Source organism: Schistocerca piceifrons, chromosome 1 (assembly GCF_021461385.2).
Source record: "Schistocerca piceifrons isolate TAMUIC-IGC-003096 chromosome 1, iqSchPice1.1, whole genome shotgun sequence".
Classification (NCBI taxonomy): domain Eukaryota; kingdom Metazoa; phylum Arthropoda; class Insecta; order Orthoptera; family Acrididae; genus Schistocerca; species Schistocerca piceifrons.
In genome coordinates this window covers 171,019,467-171,042,448 of record NC_060138.1, presented here as the reverse complement: position 1 = coordinate 171,042,448, position 22,982 = coordinate 171,019,467, and the positions used below count along the sequence as shown (strand labels likewise).

The following is a 22,982-nucleotide window of genomic DNA, read 5'->3' as shown; positions in this document are numbered from 1 at the left end:
TCACAATCTTGTGAACACAAATTGCAAATGTCAGTATTGTAGTGCGAGACTTGAATATGGCAGGCAGACTATATGTACCAAGCACTGGAATGTCCTGACCATTATATGCAGTTAAGTTGCATGCAAGATTTTTACAACTGTGGTGAGCCCAGCTATTTGTAAGGGGCATGATTAAAGAGTGTAATGAAAGCACCCTTGTCTAAATGAATTACACACAGCATCTGGCAATGATGAAGTTCACAAACAGTTTGTTTGACTGTTGTTGCACAGCACTTGAGCAGTTTGAAGACACATCCTGAATTTGAACATTACTGGTACTGGTAGCTGGTTTAGAACAAACTACGTTTACTAAGAGATAAGGCACTCCACACTTATGAGAGTGAATGTGGATAGAGTTCATTTTCTGTTGCCAGGACGCAAAGTATATATGACCTGGCTTTCCACAAGCAAAGCAACTCAGGTTCCATGAAGGGCAATTTTGTCTTTCATGCCTGGAAAAGCAGCAGGGACATGATTTTACAGCAGACACTTGTTTACTGTGTCCATGGCATGGTGGCCTGTTTGAAGGCAGTGGTCAGTTGCAAGGCCATACCTATTTGTCATTCTGTGTTACACTGCAGATGGAAGCTATCTCAAAGCTTTCCACAGTACTATCACAAGAGTCCTTATGTTCAATAATTTGTAACACTTGTTTCAAAATAGGATGAGAATGCTGGAAAATTTGTTCATGAATCCTATTGTCTGGCATATCGTACGTAACTTCGTCTCTGTAGTACTGTCCACAGCTACATTGTAAATGACACTGCTGTTTCAAACACTGATGTTCAGTAACACACTGATTACGCATCTGTTCTGGCTTTTTCTGCAATTGAAAGAACTTGTAACGAGCTGCAGCAACCTCAATCTTCAAAAGCTAGCAACTCTGGCGTACTAGTTGGGAATAACTTCTGACCAAGGCAGTATACTTCTGTGCTGGCCGTTGACAAGAAATAAGAAAGTTACACAGTACCTTGCACTTGATGTGTAGCACAATGAGCAATGAACTGAGTTTACCACTCATTCTGTTCCTCTTGTTATTCAGTGAAATTCTGGAACGGTGGAATGCACAAAGGTGGTGCCGTGGAAGTGGCTGGGCATTGGGGTGGAGTTTATGCAGCATCAGCTTGTATATTAATGAGTTTCTGGACTGCCATCATCAACTGCAAGATTTCATGGTTCTGAAACTGAATAACCTGCATTATATCAAGGCCAGCAGTAGCCAGGGGCATAGGTGCAGGTGGTGTAGGAGATGGGTTAGAGGCCCTTTTAATGAGAGGAGTGCTGCAACGAAAGAGTTAGAAGGAATGCAAATACACAAATAACAGAAGTGTTGGGGCTAGTCTGCAAGAGAGAAAACAAATAGTAACAATGCCTCTCTGAAAGAAAAGGGAGAAATATTAGTGAAATGCTGTGACAGAGCAGTGAAGAGCGAAGATAGCATTGGTTCTGGAATCTGCAGTGCCAGATGTGTTGGCTACTGTGGGAATTAGCATCAACACATACGAGGAAGGAGAGAAGTTGAGATGGCTGGTGGCAGGAATCCAGAATGATCTGCACATACACATTCAAATTAATAGGACACTTTATTTCCAAAAAGAAAAGAAACATAACTTAACTTCTCGATAAGAAGTGGCTTGATGTGCTACTTGTGTCTACTGTATGCAACTACTTATACTCTCTATTACTAAATGCAGAATGCAGGCCAAGTATCATCTTCCTATTTCACAGTAGTGATGCTCTCAAAGTCTGCGAGCGAACTAAGGCTGTCCAGCGACGGGTGGCTGGTTAAGACAGCATTGACATGGGGTGCTGAACTATGTCTCCCTGGAGGTATGGTGCTGCCTGCTCTTTCCACTGGCATTGGGGGCAACGCCTTCTTGATGCCATTTGGCAGTGCTGCACTGGTCAATGTGCAGTCAATGCTTTAGGACTGGACACCCACAACATACAAAGTGTAATTGTCTCTGTAAGGCAATTTTTCATTATTTTGAGTATGCAGTTCAAATCAGTAATGACAATGTGTACAGTATCTCACGACAACAATGAGGTTAGGGGTGTGACAGGCAGAACGGCTAGTCACACCACTTTTGTTGTCATGATGACTGTGTGTCCAGTATCTCAGATCCTTAGCATGTGTGAAAGAATGTGTAAAATTGTCCCTCAGCACATGAAGAAAGTTTCATCATCTTGCACTATGCCACAACTGTATAGGAGACTGCTGAGTTCATCTATAGTAAGTGCAACATTCTTCACAGACCTTCTGTCAGTATTTTGGTATTTGTTTGCACTTTAGCATGTCCTAACACAGTGCTAGTTTGTCTGTGCCTTAACTTTTCACTATATGTGTTCAGCAGTATCTGTATCTTTGTCTCATTCACACTAACACATGACTTTTTAGAAACAAAGTTCACTACATAACAGTTCATCAGTACATATTACTTCTTACAGTACATGCCTTCATGACATCCCCATGGATATCAGTATTTCTAGTAAAATAAAACACGTAGTAAAAATGTTTACAGAACTATTGTATACATCTTCCCGTAGGGAGTAAAGCCATACTCCATTACAGAAATAAGTTTGCAATCATCAAAATCATTTTCTTTTAGAAGTCTGGCCTAACTTTGTAAAGCCCTAGCATTCCCAATGAATCAAAATTTATGTGTAAGGCAGGACATCATCATCTAAACATAGGACAAAATCAACCTTTGCGTAAGTGATATAAGTCAAAATCACTTGAAAAAATTGGCAAAATGTACAGAAAGAACAAAAAACTCACTCAAAACTGAGCAGAACGCTTATTTTGAACTCATGAGATACGAGGACAAATGTAGTCGTTCAAAAAAAGCCAGCTTATATGGCTAATGTTACTATTTAAATGGCTTTGAATACTATTAATAATTAATCATCTTTCCATTCTTACCATATAGAAACATGACATGTTATGCATTTATAAGCAATTGGTAATGAAGTCATGTCTTTCTTGTGCCAGTCTTCCATTTCATTTGTGTTACAAGTACAGGAAAAACACATAAAGAAAAGTTACTTACAGTTGAATATTTGACATTACAAACAAAATAATATACAATTTCCACAGGGAAGAGTCTTGCCGTATATATATTGAGACATAACAGTCCATTACAACACATTTTAAAAAAATATTTTTCGATCATAAACAGAAAATTTCTGACGTAATTACTATAGGGTTGTAGGTAAACATGTACTTGTGGAATAGATACAAAGAAACTAGTTATTACATTATAATTGCATTGAAGGGTATAGGTCCTGTAATTGGTAGGACTATTCCCCTAAGTATGAATCTTCCGTAATTAATAAAAACAACCAAAGTATTGTTAACTCTTGATACCTAAGCATTCGTACAGGCTTAAATTAATAAACACGCTAAGATTCACTCATATGTTTAATATATAAGAGTCAATGTAATTAATGAAATACTGTACTATTTTGGAGAGATGAATTTTCTTTGTTATTTCTTTAAAAAACCATTTACAACAATACAGTGAATTGTTAAAGAATATATAAATAGTGGCAGCCATGTTGGCATGGGAGCTTAAATATTCATTTAACTTTACAGCTATTGACTAAGAATCCAGGACCACGGCTGCATCTGGTAAGGTTGAGTACAAACCCCGATATTAACTTTAACTTCAAAACAAGAAACGTTTCAATATAGAATGTGTTCCTTTTCTTTGCAGAACACTAGAATACTCATCTCAAGTAGAATAGCTCCACAACATGTAGTTTCTATTTATCATAGTGTAGTGCACATGCATTATACATACAGACACTAAAATGTCTTTTGACCTTACATTCCTAGTACCTACTATTTATGTACACATTTCAACTAGTATTTGTGCAACACAGGCAGTTTAGGGCCTAGTAATCAGTTTATTTGACATATACAACTAGTGTAGAAGAGTTCGATCGAACTAAATACTACCAGTCAAAGTTTTTCCCCCTGTAAGAGATGTCTAAGTACCAAGAGTACTAACCACATAGTTTCGTTTCAATCAGTATCGATACCATGCATACATATTATGGCTCCCTAAGTTTCTACAAACATCTCTTATTGAGTTAATTGTTAAATCACATATTATAATCATGTATACATAATTACTTAATTTAATATACAAATAATTTAATATACAAACATAATTAATCATCCACATAGATATTTTTAAATATCCTGGTAGGAATACAATCCCTTAAGTTTGATGGTTTTAGGGTAAGCCACCAAGTGGCTTCCTTTGTATGGAAGCCTGACTATTTTAGAAGGGCCTGTGTAAAGTAGCTGTCACTTACAATTCCTTTTGTGTAGAAGTGAAGATTTTAGGTGAGTTTTCAAAATAATAGTTTGTCCTACCTGAAATCTTTGCATTTGCTGTAATTTCTTGTTAGGTATAATAAGGTTTTCTCATGTGTGCTTGTTCTGTGAGTGTGACTACGGTTTGCCTTACCTTTTCTTCTTGCTGAAGACATGGAAACAGATCTACCCATTCATTCTTTTTCATCTTGCTTACTGGTTCAGCTTGAGTGTATTTTCTTGTGTTCAGTAGCAAATTATTTATGATCTCTTCGAATAACCCCAGATATTCTACACAACGTGTGTTGACTATGTGCATAAGTGCATATAATCCTATTATATTCATGGAAAATTCTCAGTGGGGGGTTGCTTTGTGGGAGAAGTCTAGTATTTGTTTAATCTGGTGTTCATGTAGAAATTTTCTCCATGCTTGGCAAGTGAAGTCTGACGCATTGTCTGACAGCAAGGCAGCAGGCTTGTGAACTGTAGGCATGTAATCATTTACAGTTCTTTCAGTGATTGGGCTTGCTACAGTAGACCTTGCAGCATATACACTGAAGAGCCAGAAAAACTAGTACACCTGCCTAATATTGTGTAGAACCCCACAAGCATGCATATGGGCCACAACACGGCATGACGTGAACTCAACTAATGCCTGAAGTAGTGCTGGTGGGAACTGGCACCATGAATCCTGCAGGCCTTGTGACATTCACCTGCTTTATTTCTTCTTTAATGGTCCTTGGTGTTGATGTACTGCATTGTTATACTGGCTGGAAAATATGGGGTGGGGGTGGTGGAAGTTCAACACTGAATACTTGAAATGATGTAGCCGACAGTTGCACAGTTGTGTTTTGTAGTTCTCTACTTTCACTGTTCACAACCCCCCAATAATACACAATCATATGACTGGTTAACTGTTGGCAAATTTTGATAAGCCACATTAGTAGTTTGCAGCCATGTGTCAGCATATTGCTGCAATAGTTTGGTGTTGAATATATGTGAGCAGTAAAAACTTAACCACACAGTTCACAGTTCTTGCAGAATAATACCGTACATATTGAGCAGACACTGTCATTGTTTTAACACATGGCCTATTTGTGTTACACTTATTTCACAGTTAAGTTGATGCATTGTTTTTGATCTAACCAATACAGGTTCCTCGTCTGAAATTCGGCTGCCGACTGACTGTCTTGGGACCAAAAATTGGGCCATTATATATCATCACAATAATAGGTACTGAAACTACACATTGTTTGATGTTTAAGTTACAGAAATTGCAATAAAAAAATATACCTCTTTCAATTAATTGAATACAAGGAAAAATTCTTTCTTTTTAACAGTTTCTTCTACTACAAGGGTTTAGCCAAATTATTTGTTTAAATGATGAAATTAACAGATATAGTTATACAAACAATACTTTTGACAAACCTGGTAATTACTATGGAATTAATTAAGCACTGGCTTTGCTAACATGTTTTTGAACAGAGCCAAATAGATCCTTTTAGAATACTATTAGTTGTTCCTCCAAATGTTTATATTTGGTACAAAATTTATATTTGTTTATGTCAACAGTAGAATTTAAGTTATGAAATGGTTACTGATTTCACCCTATAACAAAAGATACTAACTAGGAATAGTCAAAATAAATTAGAAAATCAATTACATTCGAACAACTAAGCACAAAATTAGATCTTGTGTTATATTCTTTAAGACTGAAGGACAACCTTTCTCTTTTATGGAAAAGCAGATTATACTCACATATGTTAATGGTAATTAGTCAGACATGAAAAAATAGATTTTAAAGAGGCAGATGGCAAAACAAGAGGGGAAGTAAAAATATCTCTGATTGCTCTGTCACATCACCTCCTCATTGGATTGATCAGATAGATATTGCAAATAGCTAATTAGGCAATTCAATGACCACAAGTGACCTCAGACACACGAAAAAATATTACATAAGAAATCTTATCAAAACTACATTATATATGGTTTTCAAATTTCTACTTACACGAACTGGCCATATGAAAATCCCCATACAAATTATTTACATACACTGTATTTTACAATTGCACAAAATATCTACAAGTTATACTTTTAGTAAAATTTAATCATCTTCATCATAAGTGATGTCCTTTTCAGGTAAACAAGGATTACATTCTAAAATACATATCACTTTATACAAGGCCTGTCTTGCTTAAAAAAATAAATCCTCGTGGGTTGCAAAAAGTTACATTACACTGTGCATTGAAGATCACTTTTTAGACAGAAAATTTCACTTGCTCAAAGTTTAGTATTTTTCACAAGCACTTTCACACTTTTAATGAGCTTTTACACATTTTTTTCACCAAGTTGTCCATGACTTCGACAGGTCCAAGTGGCAGTTTGTTCATTATTGTTTGTTGTATTTGCTCAGGGCAGAGGTCTCATGACACCCATTCAAGTAAATCGTAGATTCATTCACTCAGTTTTTTATTACAGAGGGCAGCTAACTCTCTGACGGAACACGCTGAGCTACTGTGTCAGCAATACCCTACTTTAGTACACTTACTTTTACTTCTGAAGTATAAGAAAAAATGTTCCACACTAAAAATGATAGTTGTTACTTCATAAATAGATACATTACATGGTTCTCATAACATCACAATAATTAGCTCTACAATTGACTATCGTATAAAAGGTGGTGACTAGAAAAAATTTTAAAATCAAGTACGCATTACACTACAAAACACTACTCTAGGTCATAACTCTGTCTGAAACTGATTAAACTTGAAAGATTTGGGTTTCTTTCCCATTTGCAAAATAGCAAAAACTCAAGATGTGCAGCAGCATTGATTTACTAATGATTACATTATACAAAAAGAATAGAGTCACCATCACACAATTTAATTACTATTCAACTCAAAATTAAGGGGATGGGAGTTGTACCAAATCATTGTCCTACTTCTCCACTCGACTCTGAATCTACTCTCATTCAATGAGAAAATTAAATCACCGCAAAATGCTTACCAAATAGTTGGCCTGTCAGAATATTCACACCGCTCTAGCATCACAGTTATCAGTTAATCAGCAAAATTACTTTTCATTGTTCCAGTATTACCACTTTAAGCTCATAATTCCTCAGAACACAAGTGGAAGCTTTCAGATAACCTATAGATCCAATGCTGCAGTATTATATGACTTGTACCTCACCAAAATGGTTCAAATGGCTCTGAGCACTATGGGACCCTCACTAAAATATTGCTCTTTCTGTTAAACTCTCATTCCTAGCTGTAGTGTCATGAATTGCACATTATAAACAGTACCCAATGTTGCCTAGTTCAAAATTTAGATCCTCAATACAGTTACACCACAGTCATTTGTATATGGTTATCTTTTCCATTAATCATGTCAGTCAGCTCCATTAGTTTTCTTACCTTACCTTACCTTACCTTGTTAGCCAGTGTAGTGAATTCTCAAAAAATATCCATACTGCAGAGGTAGGCTCCCTAACCATTAAGACCCTAACATTATCCATTTTTATTATTTCATTATCTAATAAATAAACACCTGCTCTGCTTATCTAATGTAGAACTGATTCTACTGAGAAACACTCCACAGTAACAAATCCTTATGCTAAGGCAAACTTAATTCTCATTACTGATCAAACAAAATTATCACTTAGAAAAACTATTATTTCACTGTATTCCATTAAACTGTTTGAGATTCTAGCCTGAAGAGTGATATCCATATAAATCTTGCTCATTCTTTTCACAGATTACTCCAGGCAACTATGTTTAAAGTCCTATTTCCTTAATGGTAGAAGAGGCTGTACCATGACATACTTCTATACTGATTGCACTGAACACAAACACTTCTATTATACCACAATTAATGTTAAGACCTAGTATCCAAGATGGTTTTTACTCTATACTGCCTCTGCTGTTGCACCAAATTATACTAATTTCACACATGAGCTGATTACTTCAGATGTTAATTATAATCCACGTATGCTGACACCTTTCATTGTCTGTTCACTTTACCTCTTTGTCTGATAGAAATTCTTCAACCATGGTACCAATTTACTTTCTTCAATCCTCTTATAATTCAATTACTTATCACCAACACAACATAATATATACACAGATACACTGGAGAAACTTTTTCTAAAATATTTCCATATTTAACTATCCTGCTGCACAAAATCCAATGAAAGTCAAAGCTAGAATGTTTCTGATTCACTTATAAACTACAGACAGTATAGAAGAAAAATTTGACTGACTCAGGAAACACGAAAAATTAGACAGACAGCTGGGGTAAGCATTATCGCCACATAATGAATCCCACACAGAATGCTGAACTGAACCCGCTACTTACCTGTAGGCATTACTTCTGGTTCAACGCACATTATAGTAAGTTCCTCCTCTCCTTTTATGGAATAAACATTGCTACCCACACCATCATTCAACATCTCACTAAAATTAGAAATTACACTCGTCTTACTATTATCATTTACACTACATTTACCTGTGATTACAGCACTGTTATATACAAGTGGCTCTTCATCATTATCTGCTCTAGTGCGAGCCAAAACTGGAGCATTCTCTAGTTTGAATAGTTTAACCCAGAATTAAAATCATCCTCTTTCATTCCATTTACTCTAATTTCTCCTACCATTTCCGTGCCCATTCTGGCTATCCTCCGCCCAACCATTTCTTGAATTTCTACATAATTAGTCGAGTTCATCCTGTTTACCTGAAATTCTCTCCCTGATTGATTATTGTCATCAAAATTCCTCCTATAGTCATCCACTGAGGGCTCCACCCTCTCCACTTTATCAACGTAATTCAAAAAAATCACTAATATTACCCCTAGGGGCAGGTACAAGCAATTCTCTAGCCCTCTGAGGCAACTTAGTTTCTAAATCCATAATTAAAGGTTCACTACCTAGCTCTTTGTCCAAATATTTTACTCTGTTTATCCAATGCTGACAGAAACCTTGTACAGTACCCTTCCTAGAGTCAAATCTCTCTCCTCACCAAAGTTCACTCAGAATTCTCTGCTGCTTCTCTTTCGACCAACATTCATCTAAAAAGGCTTTCTCAAAGTTTTGATACAGCTATCAGCTACCTGAGCTGCCCATCCATAAGCATCCCCTTTCAAAAAACCTCTCAGAAATGATATTTTCTCTTTGTCATTCCATGTTTCAGGCAAATCATTAAATTCCCTAATGAAATCCAGTGGATGCACTTCCCCATATGGTTCAAATTTATTAACTTTCTTACATCTAACAAATGAACGACAGCTTGGGACACTACCTACTCTATGCTTTAGATTTTGCACCTCTTCCATCTTTTTCTCCATTACAACCAATTTTGAATCTACATTTCCTATACCACTACTGCACACTTGGTTTCTACCTCCATTTCCAAATCATTTTTAATCTGATCGATTTGGTTCTCAAGTTTAACCCTCTTTTCACCACAAAATTTCCTGGCAGCTTTGACTTCATCTTTACACTGTTTCTTGGAAGCCACCACCTTCTTACTGTAGTCATCACAAAGCTACTTTCTCTCTTCTACACATTTACTGCTCATTAATGTTAATTCCTTCTTTATCTTTTCATCACAATCTTTAACTATCACCTCAACCTTCTTATTTAATTCTGAAAAATTACAGTTGACTACCTTAATTTCTTCTTTAATTTCTTTCTTCAGTTCATTCTTTAAGCTAGTCATGTCAGTTCTAATACTACAAATGTCTTCTTTCATACACACACTACTCAAACTACTTAACATTGCTTCCACTTTCCTGTGTGTCATCAATTTTTGCCCTTGCTGACTTTTGCTACTAGGTCCCTCCCCCTTAGCCTTAATGATTTCATCCGCTTCAGCAACTGTTTTCATCCGTTTCGCTCACCTCACCATACATTGTAGATGATGCTTTTATCATTTCATCTACAAAAGGACTTTCATCCCCAGCATTCAAAGTTACATTCATGTCTGATTTTTAACCACTATCATCTACAGAACCAGTACTCCATTGTCCCTTCTCTCCTATCACACTGTCTTGTTTGTTAAGGTCACTCATTATGTATCACATAATATAAACGGCTTTCACTATGTAATTACCTTATTCTTATTCACTCACCTCCTCTGCTGCTGCTGCTGCTGCTGCTGCTGTCATCTCGATTCGTCATCTGCACAGTTGCTGCGAGTTGTAATTTTCTCGGCGAGGCCTATTGTTTATCCCAGTCAGCTGTGCTGATGGGCTGCTCCTATACTCAATAGCTGCTTCCATAAAACCTGCTCGCTGATTGGCTGCTGTCCTACTGTCGCCATGAAACCCAAGTGCTGATTGGCTGTTGCAACTCTTTCATTAAAATCACTGTGCTGTAAATTGCTCTTGAGTTCACTGTTCAAAGTTCATGAGCCCTAGTTTATTGTGCCCAACTACAATAGTCCTCACCCAGGACACCATATGTGACGTTCGCCAGCTTTATTTCTTCTTTGAGGGTCCACGGTGATTAAAATGGGGGGGGGGGCTCAACATTGAATATTTGAAATGATGTAGCCAACAGCTGCACAGTTGCGTTTAATAGTTCTTTACTTTCACTGTTCATAACCCCCAAATAATACACAGTTATATGGCCAGTTAACTACTGGTAAATTTTTATAAGCCTCGTTAATAGTTTGCAGGCATACGTCAGCATACTGCTACAATAGTTTGCTGTTGAATACCTATGAGCAGCAAAAAACTAACCACACAGTTCACAGTTCTTGCAGAATAATAAGGTACACATTCAACAGACACTGTCATTGTTTTAAAACATGGCCTATTTGTGTTACACTTATTTCACAGTTAAGTTGATGCATTGTCATTGTTCTAACCAATTGTTCCTCGTCTGAAACTCGGCTGTGGACTGACTGTCAGGACCAAAAATTGAGCCCTTATATATCATCACAATAATAGCTACTGAAACTATACGTTGTTCAATGTTAAAGTTATAGAAATTACAATTAAAAAACATCCCTCATTCAATTAATTGAATACATGGAAAAATTCTTTCTTTTTAACAGTTTCTTCTACTATAAGGGTTAAGCTGAATTAATTGTGTAAAAAATTAAATTTACAGATCTAGTTAAACAAACAATACTTTTGACAAACCTGGTAATTACTTTGGAATTAATTAAGGATTGGCTTTGCTAACATGTTTTTGAATAGAGCCAAATATATCCTTTTAGAATACTATTATTTGTTCCTCCAAATGTTTATAATTAGTACAGAATTTATATTTGTTTATAAGTCAACAGTAGAATTTAAGTTACGAAACAGTTACTGATTTCACCCTATAACAAAAGATACTGACTAGGAACAGTCAAAATAAATTCGAAAATCAACTACATACATAAAACTAAGAACAAAATTAGATCTTGTGTTATATTCTTTAAGACTGAGGGCCAGCATTTCTCTTTTATGGAAATGCAGGTTATACTAACGTATGTTAATGGTAATCAGTCATACATAAAAAGATGAATTTTAAGGAGGCAGATGGCAAAACAAGAGGGGAAGTAAAAATATCCAAGCTTGCTTCATCACAGGCTGCCCATAAATCTGTAAGAGTCAAAGGGATGGAGACCTCTTCTGAACAGCAAATTGCAGGGCATCCCAGATATGCTCAATAGTGTTCATGTCTGGGGAGTTTAGTGGCCAGCAGAAGTGCTTAAACTCGGAAGAGCATTCCTGGAGCTACTCTGTAGCAATTCTGGACGTGTGGGGTATCGCATTGTCCTGGCGGAATTGCCCAGGTCCGTTGGAATGCACAATGGACATGAATGGACGCAGGTGATCAGACAAGATGTTTACGTATGTGTCACCTGTCAAGAGTCCTATCTAGATGTATGAGGGGTCCCATATTACTCCAACAGCACATGCCCCACACCATTACAGAGCCTCCACCAGCTTGAACAGTCCCCTGCTGACACGCAGGGTCCATGTATTCATGAGGTTCTCTCCATACCTGTACATGTACATCTGCTTGATACAATTTGAAATGAGACTTGTCTGACCAGGCTACATGTATCCAGTCATCAACAGTCCAATGTTGGTGTTGACAGGCCCAGTCCAGGTGTAAAGCTTTGTGTTGCGCCATCATCAATGGTACACGAGTGAGCCTTCAGCTCTGAAAGACCATATTGATGATATTTCATTGAATTATTTACACGCTGACACTTGTTGATGGCCCAGCATTGAAATCTGCAGCAATTTTCAGAAGGATTGCACTTCTGTCACATTGAATGGTTCTCTTCAGTTGTCTTTGGTCCCGTTCTTGCAGGATCTTTTTGCGGCTGCAGCGATGTCCGAGATTTGATGTTTTACTGGATTATTGATGTTCATGGTACACTCATGAAATGGTCGTATGGAAAAATCCCCATTTCATCGCTATTTTGGAGATGCTGTGACCCATCGCTCATGTGCCAACTATAACACCACGTTCAAACTCACTTAAATCTTAGTAACTTGCCATTGTAGCAGCAGTAACTTATCTCACAACTGCACCAGACACTTGTCTTATGCATGCATTGCCAATCCACCGTATTCTGCCTGTTTACATATCTTCGTATCTGAATATGCATGCCTATGCCGGTTTCTTTGGTGCTTCAGTGTAGTTTTATGTATTGTGAGGAAATATCATGAACTGCTACTACACAGTTAACTACACCTCTTGCTGAAGGCAAAAGTTCTGTAATATCAACTGAAATGATTTGTTGTTGTTTTGTTGGTGATGTGGGATGAAATTCTGTATGAAAACATTTGTGTGCAGTTTTGTTTTTTGAGATATACAACATGGTTAAGCAGGTGGCATTCTGTCTCCTCATGTTAGCAAAATAGCAATACAATTAGTCTTCCTTGTACATTTTGTTGTGCCATAGTACCTCCACCAGTGATGAGTGTACCAAATTAAGGTATCCTCATATTCGGCTGGAATGGAAACACATTATGTGTCAGATGGTACAACACATTTATAGAATGGAATCTCATTATGTACTTTGTAATGTTGATTTATTTTTCAGTAAGGTTTTGTGAAAGTAGTGTTTTAACTTTTCACCACTGCTCATCAACATTTTACACCTTGCTGATATTTTTCACGTACCTTAAAGATATTACCTTTCATTATGTCCTTCATTAATAGTACATGGGAATCTGTGGTTTGTTTTGTAAGTTCTGAACACTCCAGTGAACCGTGTGGTAGATGAGATAAAGTGTAGTCCTCAGTAGACCAAATACTGAATTTCTTAGTTCTAATGCCAGATTGTCTAATTTTTGAAATATTTGTTCTGTCTCTAACTTTGACACGCTAATATGAGTATTTAACCTTTCTGTATTACTGTCTTTCTTTTCCAAGAGCTCTTCCTTGACCTTTTCCATTTGTTGTTTGATCTGTTCTTTTTCAACCTGGACTCCCAAATACGAACATTTAACTGTTCAGGTTCATTAGCCATTTCCTCTTGAACTCCTGTTACTTTCTGTGTCATTTCTGTCCAAAGATTATTATCAGCCTGCTCCATTTTATTACTAATTCTACTACATTCACTTACCTCTGTTGTTATCTTAACATTACTAATAGCTCCTATATTACTAATAGCCCCCCTTCCCTGTTCCACTGGCAAATGATGCATAGGAAGAATAATTGTCAATAAGTCTTTGTTCAGCTCTAATTTCTCAAATTTTCTCATCATGGTCATTTTTTCAGATATATGTGGGGGAAGTAATATGTTGTCCAACTCTTCCTGGAGGGTGCTCTCCGAAAATTTCAGTAGTAAATCTGTCATTCACAACACCTTTCTTGCAGCACCTGCCAGTGGAGTTTGTTGGGCATCTTTGTAATGCTCTTGCACTGACTGAATGATCCTGTGGCGAAACACACTACTCTTAGTTGGATCTTCTATATATTTACCATCAATCCCATCTGGTAATGGTCCCAGATTGATTAACAATACTCAAGAATTAGTTGAGCAATCACCTTGTAAGTTACTCTTTCCTAGATGAGCATCAAACAAAGGAAATCCAGGATGGAATGTAACAGTATTATGAAAAGGATAGTTACTACTCACTATTTAGTGGAGGTGCTGAGTTGCAGACAGGAGCAACAAAAAGACTGCCACAAAGTAAGTTTTTGGCCATCAACATGCAAACACAACTCACACACACGTGACTGCAGTCTCTGGCAGCTGAAGCCGCTCTGCTGGATGAGTGCCATTTTCATGTGATTCTTCCTATGGGTTTAGTCTGGCATCTGCTTTTCCTACTATTTGTTTCATTCCACTTAAAATCACTCTGAATAGTTACTCCCAGATATTTTATGGTAGACACTATTTCCAGCAGTTTGTCATCAATAGTGAAGTTGTGAATTTCTTTTCCTATGTATGCTCAGTATTTTACATTTATTGACATTCAGGGTCATCTACCAGAGCCTGCACCATTCATCAATCCTCTGTAGGTCGTTATAAAAAGTGATAGTGCCTTCTGGGATTCCTATTTTTTTTTTAGACAACCACATTATCTGCAAACAGTCATAAAGGCTTCTGATGCTTTCTACTAGACCCTTTATCTACAATGTAAACAGTAACAGTACTACCACACTTCCTTGAGGTACTCCAGAAATTACCTTTATATGTGTTGATTTTGTTCCATCACGAGCAACATGTTGAGTTCTGTCTGCAAGGAATCTTTGAATCCATTCACAAATGTGGTTCTTAACTTGGTGAACTCATATTTTTTTCACTAAATGACAGTGTGGGACAGAGTCAACTGCCTTCCTGAATTCAAGGAACACAGCATAAAGCTGAGTGCCATTGTCTGTGGATCTCATGGATCAACAGAGCAAGCTGAGTTCTGCAAGATCTTTTTTCATGGAATACATGTTGATTTTTATAGAGCAGATTTTTGTTCTACAAAAATGTTATAATTCTTGAGCATAAAACATGTTACATTATACTGCAACAGATTGAAGAAAACAATATAGACCTATAATAATGTGCGTTTGTTCTATGATCCTTTTTGAAAACAAAACTGGTGGGCATTTTTTCCAGTTGTTAGTAACCCTCTGTTATCTCAGTGAACTATGATAAACTGCTGCTAGAAGGAGAGCAATTTCTTTCATATTATCTTTGTAGGATCTTACAGGTATCTCATCTGGTCCTGATCCATTTCCACTGCCAAGCTATTGAAGTTGCTTTTCTATTCTATTATTTTAATATCTGCCATTTCAATGTTTGTATGATGACTGAAAGGAGGGATCTAATTATTAAACAATTTTGGAAGAACAGAGTTCAGTATTTCAGCCTTCTCTCAGTTGTATTTTGTTTCAGTGCCTGTATGGTCACTGATTTTGAACTGCTCACTGATTCTACGAAAGACCAAAACCTGTTAGGGTTTTTAGTCAGATGGATTGACAAATTTTACTTACAAAGTGACTGGATTCATGTCTCATTTCTCTAATTATGCTCATTTTCATGTTACTTAGTTTTTGTTTGTATGCTAGGTTTTGACTTCTCTTGAATATGTGATGAAGCTCTCTTCATTTACATAGAAATTTTCTAATACAGCTATTAAACCACAATGGATCTCTCGCATCCCTTAAGACCTTGCTCAGAATTTACTTGTCTAAGGCATACTGGATGATGCTTTTGAATTTTTTTCCATTTGCGCTCTACATCTTCATCCTTAGCACTGAAGATTTGATGTTTACTACTCATATACTCTGCAATTTGTACCCTGCCACATTTGCTAAGCAACAATTTTTCCTATCTTACTTAACATTCCTTATGATTCCCATAATTATAATCACTTTCACAGCCTTGTGATCACTGATACTGTCCTCTGTGTTAACTGATTAAATAAGCTCTGCTCTGTTTGCTGCTAGGTGGTCTAAGATGTTACCTTCTTGAGTTGGTTTTCTAATTATCCGTTTGAAGTAATTTTTGGATCAGACATTCAGAATAATGTCACACAAATCCCCGTCTCTGGCATCAGTTTTGATAGTATGACTCTACCATTCATGCCTGGCAATTTGAAGTCATCCCATATAATTATATTCTGCAAATTCTTTCTGAAGTGCTCTACCACTACAGCTCCTGATCCATGCACTCTTTTAAATCATCTGATTACCATTTTTGATTGACCTATGTTGCTTGACTTCACCTAGATTACTTCACATTCAGAATCTATGATAACTTCACATGATGTCATCAGATTCCTTACTGCAAACATACGCTGTCACCATTGGTGACTAACCTACCCTTACGAGAAATATTCCAGTCTGATCTTAAAATTTTGTTGCTATTCATTTCTGGTTTCAACCAACTTTCAGTTTCTAATAATATCAGGGCATTATAACCTTCCATAAGTGATACTAATTCTGTGACCTTTCCTTGGTTGTGGGGGGTGGGGGGTTCATCTAACCTTAAAAAAAAAAAAAAAAAAAAAAAAGAATTGCACACCACACATACTTTACTACCATAGAAGCTGCTTCCTGCATGTAATGCATGCCTGACCTATTAAAGGAAACCCTGCAATTCTCCATCCAATAGTGGATGTCAAGAAATTTGCTTCTGGTATCATCACAGAATTGTCTGACCCTCTGCTTTAGATCTCCATCTCTGCTCCAAAGCAGATGATCGCACACAACTCTGGGTATGATGTTACAAATAGTGGGCTTAGCTGGCAGCTTACATGTGGTGCTAGTTACCTTCACCAGATCAGCCATCTGCTGAAAGGAACTGAGGCTTGCCATAGAATTCCAGCAGTAGGGTTCATTTGTGATGTAATGTGCCACTATTTGCAACCAGATGCACCCATTGTGCTCAGTAGTTGCCAGCAGGGCCTGCTCCACATCTTGGAGAAACCCTCCCAGCAAATATACCAAGTACACACTGGCATTTTTTCCCAGCCTGCCAGTTATTTCCCTGAGTGCTAACATTACCTACCTAAGGTTGGAGCTTCCAATGACTAGCATAACCACCCTCTGCATTTATCCGGAATGGACAGGTCTTCCTATTAGGCACTTCTTACATTATACCTGACATTTCTGTTCTCATTTCTGTACTGCTAGCAGCAAAACTATTAGTAAATTCCTTTATTGCATTTTCTTGCCTATCAGCAGTTCCTTTCATTATTTTTCCTTGTCTATCAGCAGTTTTCTCCAAGATCTTTGCTATAGGCTACTAAATATTCAGTAATTTCTTTCATAAATCAGGACATTTCAGAAAAATATCCCTATGTTTTGATTTTGAGCAAATAGTATGGTGGAATATTCCATCAAAAAAGAAAATACTACCCACAACAAAATTTCTTACTATTATTAACAGTCCAGCTAATAGCTTCCTATACTCTCTTCTAGGTCTCTGTTCTCAATGTATCTGTTCAAATCTCCTCCTATCAATCTGACTCACCCCATGTAGAATGTTTTATCGAGTTTGTAGTGGCTGAAGTGCTGCTGGCAGCAGCTGGAACTTGATGGCGAATTACTGCATCTGCCTTGCTGTAACATGTTGTAGGTGAGTTGGTTCAGTGCTGTGGACGCTGATGGCACTGACTCAAAGAACTGGTAGTGGCTGGATGTCTTGGAAGTCCACCTTGCCATATTGTTAGTATCATCTGGACAAAAATATTCCCTTTTTTCCCAAAATAGCTTCTTTTCTTGTTACTTTGCTTGTGTCTTCGTCTTCTTGCTTGTGTCTTGTCTCTTTAGGATGTATCTCTCCTCCCCCCCCCCCCCCCCCTCCCAGCCCACAATTTTTCCCAACTATTTTAGTTCACTTCAATGGACACCACATACAGTAGTGAGGTCTTGTCACATTGGGAACCACATAAAGTGTATATGTATAAACCTCCTGTGAAAGTAATGTAGCAAAGTTGCATTTCTGAGTGCTCTAAGTCTCACCACTTCAGCATTAAATAAGAATGCCAATCCAGTTAATAGTTCACTTTTTACCTGAAGATTGTTTTTATAATTCAATAGATTCTTTTTGTTTGCTAATGTCATAAAATGTGGGCTCAAAATTCTTTAAATAAATGCGGTCAAAAATTTTCAATTATGTTGCTGTGGAATATTAGCACAGTTGATTCTTGCAACTACAGAGACCAGAGATGCTATAACACTGGCTAATTGCTGCTAGCTTTTGTCTGTGTATTATATCAGTTTCACTCAAATATTTCAATATTGTAATTTAAATGTGTTGAGTTTCCCTCTAGCCACTGCTACTATTACTAGGGGTGTTCAATAAATAATGCAACAAATGAGTTTCCAAAAGCATGTTAGGTTTATTTAGAATTCCAGTACACCATATTATTCCTGATTCTTTTGTCTACAAAACCCTATTTTTAAACATAATCTCCATTCAATGCAATGGGCTTATGCCACCATACTGGGAAGGCCTGTATACACACATGGTGCTTCACCAATAACTTCCCCATCATCCACGTACTGCTTCTCACAGAGTGCATCCTTCATTGGGCCAAACAGATGGAATTAGGAAAGTGTGAGATCTGGGCTATAGAGTAGATGAGGAAGAACAGCTCAGTGAAGTTTTGTAAGCTCCTCTCAAGTCCGTAGACTTGCAGGAGGCCTTGCATTGTCATGGAGAAGGAGAAGTTCATTTGCATTTTTGTGATGATAAGCACATTCCAACCTGCAGGAGGCACAACAGTGCGCAACTGGCCAGCACACAAGATATCAGAAGTGTTTGCACAACTTTGCAATGACAGACACCTCGCCCAATGACTCACTGCACTTTTGTTCACTGCTGGGCCTCCATAGACATTCTGCAGGTGTCTGTGAAATATCTGTGATGCTCTGGTTTTCTACCAGAAGAAACCCAATGACAGCTCTCTGCTTGTAATGCACATCAGTTACAGGTGCCAATTTGAAGATTATGTATAGCACTGCCACCTATCAAAACTTCATGAATCTATAGCGGCTGAAGAAGGACTAGCCCAGAATGTCTGATAACAAATTCTATATTCTTTCAACTGAAATTGGCTGAGGAAAAAATTCAGTTGCATTGCTTACTGAATGCCCCTCATAATTGCACCATGTTGCAATATGTCAAACCAATTCACTGAGACTGTTAAGAAGAGTTCCAGTAAGTCTACTCCCGACATATGTCACACAAGCTACATCAATCACCCAAATTCAGACTGATCCCACAACTACAAGATTACTATAATCTATTGGAATGAAACTCAATGTGCGAGGAAACCTCTGAAGCAACACATACCCTACCTTCTCTAACAGCCTCAACAAAGAGAGAGAGAGCGCTAGCCTGAATTGATGGAAGAACTGGATATGGCATGGAGTGGTCAGGAGGCCTGGAGACTGTTAAATAAACTGAACAGAGATCCAATTATGAGTAATACCCTCTCGGATATAACAGTCAAGCAAACTGCCAATCAACTTCTCCTAGGTCACAAAATATAACAAGAATCCAAAACCAAGCCACTCCTAATTAAATTAAGGAGTTGTTAGCAGTTGAATAATGTAGCAGACTAATCTTTATTTTTAAATGACCATGACTGTTTCACTTCACTTAACCCAAATTAATAAAATAGCTATCACTACAGAATACAGTCAGTAATCCTCATGAGCATACCAAAATCAAACAGTAACATCAATGTTCACAATTTTATCAAAGCTATTTAAATGAGATATACACCATAAATCAATAAACATATAAAACTATAATTCACAATAAATAGTCCCCATAAAATTGCTGTTGTCTGCTACATTCACTGTTCAGTTGTGTAAATATGCACACTTAAATCTACCATACTTTACAGCAAAATTTCGAAAAATACCGAAAACATTGTTTATAAATATATGAATTAATGCAGAACACAATTTGAAATCTGTTATGTATTCTGAAGATCGTGTGATATTGGTTATTATAGTGCCAGCAGGTCATCTTCACTCATCCATTGATGCCATGCAAGTCCTCATGTTTATGACAGCTGATGTGGTTGTGCCTTTTTTTACATTTGTGCTGGTCACATCATATGTCTCAGTTGGGGTGTCATGCTCTGGGACAATCTGCATGATGTACCAATGATGCTGTTGTCTGGCACAGTGGTCATAGTTCACAGATAGTCACTCGATGGAGCTGTGGGCCCTGAAGTTCATAGAGCCATTGCCAGGTGACACTACTGCTGTATCAGTTTGGAGTTTCATCATTAGAAATCAAGGTCAGCACATGGCATTTCTAGTTCTGACACTTGAAGTCACTACTACCACACAGAGTTGTGTAAATCATCTGCAATGTCCAAAATCCTTGATCAGGTCTAGCATGGTGTAGAATATCTTTGCCACTCTCTACTGTTTAGCTCAGCTTCTCTGAGCACCCACATGATGTCACCCAACAATTGTGTCATTATCAGAACTCGCATGGGTCCATAAACTGATACTAGCAATTTAAAAAGCAATTTTGGGCATAAAATCACTAGAAAAACATCTCTAATATGTTCATGGTGAATATTTTATCTGTTTCATCGCAATAAGTCCACACATGTCTTTCTTTAACACGTGAATTTCACAGTTTTACATGCAGACTTTCACATTCACACTATCAGATACTGTTCTTTGACACTATTCATTAACATTCCTCCTGCTGTTTGATATCATGAAAACTACTTCATTCACAATATGCAAGCTATTACTGCATTATACTATATGATGATGATTCTTCCCACTTTTTTTTAAATTTCAAAATTAGATTTTATCACTCTCTCCACAGTTTAATATTCATTATAATTTGATCCAAAGAACAGGGCTTGGACACAGTAGCCAATATGAAACACTACTGTGCCTAATTACTATTGTTCACTGCAAATCTGATGTCATTTCATGTGTCGCCAAGATGAAAAGTTACTGTTCCTGTCACAGTCACCAAGATGAAACACCCGACTTGAATTAAAGTATTATTATGGGTTGAATACTGTACCAACCTGACCTTTATTTTTAAATGACCATGACCTAATTGATAAGTGCTAATTGATACTGACTGCTATGAGAATCATTTCAGTCAGAGTTTGGCTGTTCAGTAATACTATTTCAAAGAACATGTTTTTGTATTAATCACAGTCATGAAAAGGTTTCATTAAACACCAAAGAGACAGTCACTATTATTGTCATACATTTCTATTTACGTTTAATCTCAACACAGGTTAAATGCATAGAAATACCGTCACACGCTATTGTAAAAATCTGCACATCCTATCCTTCACTACAATCACTGGCCAGCATGGTAGACATAAACACATAACATTGGCACAATGTATTTATAATCACTTCTTAGCAAAAAACTTGTAACACTTTTAACAACCTCCTTTGTTACACACATTGTATGACCATTAATCGTAATAAATTTTCATGGAGTAAAATTATTGTTGGCTGGATCTTGTGGTAGTATTAAAGAAAAAATACTCATCATGTTTTTTTAAGGATCTCCTTCGATCTGTTGCTTGAATTTCTTCTGTCTGGAAGGTAGGTTCTCTTGTAGGTCTGGAAACCCTATAGGATGACGTGTTTCTTGAAATAACATAGATGAGAAACTGATTCATATGTAATTTCCAGGTTTAATAGTCCTAGATGCCTTGCTGCCAATAGTTTCAATGTTCATTCAGTGAAATACAATCCATTTGTAGGCACTCCAGAAAAACTTTACATCTCTCCTTCCTTCCTTCCCACCACACAACCTGGAAGCAAACTGCACCCAGTTAACATCATTCCAAAGTACATCAGTAAAGATATAGTCATACTAAGATTGAAACAGAGAACATTAAATAGTAGATAATTTACAAAAAATGAAATTTACTGAACAGCACAATAGAACAATTATGATAACATATATTTACATAAACAAAAATATCTTTTTTATAGTACAGTAATTTTATGAAATTTGATTTTTAAATTACAGGGGTTAATTGTGTTATCACGACATATACTGCTACACAGTCAGACTTTAAGACATTTCAAATATGATCGAAAAAGGATAAGATCATAAATCTGATAATAAACATGATCTAGACAGCTTATCGCATGTTACACACCCTCCAAGGGTTTCGCTTGCATCCCACTGTGAGAGAAAGTCTCGCAGGCATGCACAGTGTTTACAAATTTGAAAAGTAGAACATGCAGTAACACACATGTTCATGAAATTGTAGGTTTCTGTGGTCTGAATAGTTGAAGGTTGGTAAAAGGAGGTGTCTGGTGTGCACTGAATTGGAGGGTGGTGTCCGATGGTCCTTCATACTGCTGATGGTCTTGATGATTTTTTTGGTGTGGCCACAGCTCCCAGAGTATTTCCTACAACATTTTGCAGTGTATCAGCTTCAGAATCCAAGGTTACATAATCACATATTTGAAATACTTCACGAGAGAAATTGCAAGATAAACAAAGGCTCAAAAAAAGAAAAAAAAAAGAAACCAGAGAAACGTCAAAATGACGTCTTAACTGATTTGAAGTTAAGTGAAAAGAATACTTGGCAAACCCTTAGGCAAAAGCAAATACTAAGTTATCTTGAAAAAAATAATATTGAAAAAGGTTACTTCTCTCAAAAATAATTTTAGATTTTGTCAATTGTAATT

General features: G+C 37.0%; 1 long non-coding RNA gene across 1 annotated transcript in view; it reads right to left on the bottom strand.

Moving 5' to 3' along the window:
• Positions 1–22,532: 22,532 nt before the first annotated feature.
• LOC124713208 overlaps positions 22,533–22,982 on the bottom strand; it is a 28,668-nt gene continuing 28,218 nt past the window's right edge. The window contains exon 3 of the long non-coding RNA XR_007005632.1: positions 22,533–22,700. This is a non-coding gene — a long non-coding RNA (uncharacterized LOC124713208). The remainder of the gene's footprint in view (positions 22,701–22,982) is intronic.